At 45.8% G+C, this 2,637-nt stretch overlaps 1 long non-coding RNA gene across 1 annotated transcript; it reads right to left on the bottom strand.

Annotated features, from left to right (window-relative positions):
- Positions 1-1,454: 1,454 nt before the first annotated feature.
- On the bottom strand, positions 1,455-1,969 carry LOC120930328. The gene is made up of 3 exons (XR_005747709.1): positions 1,935-1,969; positions 1,638-1,835; positions 1,455-1,495 (listed from the first exon to the last, which is right to left on the bottom strand). It is a non-coding gene; the product is annotated as an uncharacterized LOC120930328 (long non-coding RNA).
- Between the last annotated feature and the right edge of the window lie 668 nt (positions 1,970-2,637).

Raw genomic sequence — 2,637 nt, 5'->3', positions numbered from 1 at the left:
ATGCAAAAAATTGTACCGCTTTTGGTACAAAATTCCAGACAGAATCATACCGCCAGGGAAGTTAACTCGCTGCTTTGTCCCCCACCCTCTCCACCTACTAACTCACTCACTTCCCAAGAGATTGCCAATCACTTCAAAAACAAGATTGATGCAATACGTACCTTTCCTTACAGCACAGTCAACATTCTCCTTTTTTGAACTGGCTACTACTGAAGAGGTTACAAAACTTTTCTCAGATGCGCACCTAACCAATTGTCTCCTGGATCCTGTTCCCTCACAACTACTACAGTCTTCCTCTTATTCTATTCTATGCTCCCTCATTAACATATTTAATCTCTCCCTCTCTTGTGGAATCTTCCTCTCCCCTCTAAAACATGTGCAGATCACTCCCATACTTAAAAAGCCCTCACTGGACCCCCACCAACCTGAACAACTTAAGACTCATCTCATTGCTCCCATTCACCAGACAAGTGTAAGACAGCAAAAGTGTTCCTGACCATCACCACACCAGTCCCAGTTTCACCACAGCAGTGTAGGCCAGCAAAAGTGTTCCTGATTGCTGCCACACCAGTCCCAGTGTCACCATACCAGTGCAGCAAGCAACAGCGTTCCTGATTGCTGCCACACCAGTCCCAGTGCTACCAGACCAGTGCAGCCATCAACAGTGTTCCTAATTGCTGACATCTCAGTGTCACTAGACCAGTGTAAACCATCAATAATGTTCCTGATCGCTGCCACAAAAGTGATAATGTCACCAGACCAGTACAGTCAAAAAAAATGTTCCTAATTGCTAATCATACAAGTGTCAGTGTCACCAGAGCCTGTGCATCCATAAACAGTGTCCCTGATCACCACCACATTACAGTGTCACCAGAGCCAGTGCAGCCAACAACAGTGTTCCTGACCATGACCACACCAGTGCAGTGTTACCTCTGTCTGCTGCCTGTAGTAATCCAGGTTTGTTTATTGCACAGGTTTCTGTCCACTGCCTGGACTCATCCTTTGCCTGTTTGCAGACCAGGTCTCTTTGTGTTGCCTGAACTGACCCATTTGAACTTCCCACTGACTTTCCTGCTAGACACCAGTCCCAGCCAGGGCCATCTTAATAGCATCATGGGCCACTGGCCAAAGTAACGAACTGGAAGAATTTGGCTCATGTATGGAGGCATGAGGTTGCCAACATCTCTGTATCAATTGAAAAAGATGAATACCTCTAAGTGAGGTGAGATTTTTCGGGCAACCAAAAAAATATTGTGACAACTAGGTCATAAAAATATATAAATTTTAATACATTAATTTACAGCATAAACATTTCATAGTGACAACATTATTTAAAAAAATGAAAGATTCCAGGATAGAGAAAATTGTTACTGCTAGAGGATCACCACACACCCCAGGACTAGGCTAAGGGTATAGGTGATCATTTATCCGACGCGTTTCAGATGTCTCAATAATACATCTTTCTTCAGGGAATAGAAAGCAGCAAGAGTTTTTCCTAAAACAAAAGAAGGGTATATAATAACATACATATAAAGTATATACCTGTGACCAAAGATTTGTTTTTTGACATTTGCAGCATGTAGAGAAGAGGGGGGAGAGATGGAAAGCTCAATATGTAAAAGGAAAGTGGAACTCACCCCTTTCCAGACACAGAGCGCCTAGATCATCCCCATGGAGCTTGTGTGTGAGCCGCAATCAGGGCAACCAAACCAGATGGTGTACTTAATGTCCATAACGATCCCCCAATCCAGAGGACTCCATAACCATGGGGGGGTGGAGTAACATAAGTCTCCACAAAGGAGTCAGCAGTCATAGAACAATAGAAGGTGTAATGGCTGGGGAGAGATTTAGGTAGATATGTACAGGGAGGGTATTAGATTCTTCACTAAAAAGTGAGACCAAAAATAGAAACAATCTCCCTAAAGTGTACTTACCACTCCCAGTGCATCAGCTCAAATAAAGGTGAACAGCCATTCCAGTCAAAGAAACCAAACTTGGCCAGAAGACAAAATAACCTCCAGCTCCAACAGGGGAAGGGAGGAAAGTGAATGCTGACAGGAAAACCCCCCCTGACTTCCCTTTATACTTACTTTGAGGATGATGGACCTCAGGTGTGGATGATCCATTCACTCCGGCGATGTAGCAGCTGTTCCTTGAATGGGATAATTGGTTGTAAGTGGAGCAGTGAATAGACATTGGGACTCAACTGGAGTGATTCCTATCCTCCAAATCCCCCATGTTTGGCGTGCAAACAGCGCGCCCACTACTGACGTCAGCGTCAGGTGGCCGAGCTCTGACCAATCAGGGTACGACACCGTGGACATGCCGCTGGTGACGCGCCTCCTGCGCGTCACCAGCGGCACAGCACATGACCCACGGCGTCTAGTGTGATCACAGAATCCCGGAAGGTCATGTGACGACAGCGCACCCAATCAGGTGCACGAGATGTCAGATGACTGAACATGAACGCAATACACACAGTGGAGCCACCCACTGTGCGCGTCACAGCGACGCGAACGAAGTGCGCTCAACGACCGGACAGGAAAAAATAAATAAAGAAGTGTCCGCACAGAAGGGGCGGAAATTACTACCCACTCCAGAGAGCCCAATAGTCCATAGGTTTAGACAACAGCAATA

The sequence above is a fragment of the Rana temporaria genome, chromosome 3 (genome assembly GCF_905171775.1).
Source record: "Rana temporaria chromosome 3, aRanTem1.1, whole genome shotgun sequence".
Classification (NCBI taxonomy): domain Eukaryota; kingdom Metazoa; phylum Chordata; class Amphibia; order Anura; family Ranidae; genus Rana; species Rana temporaria.
This window is presented reverse-complemented; position numbering and strand designations above follow the sequence as displayed.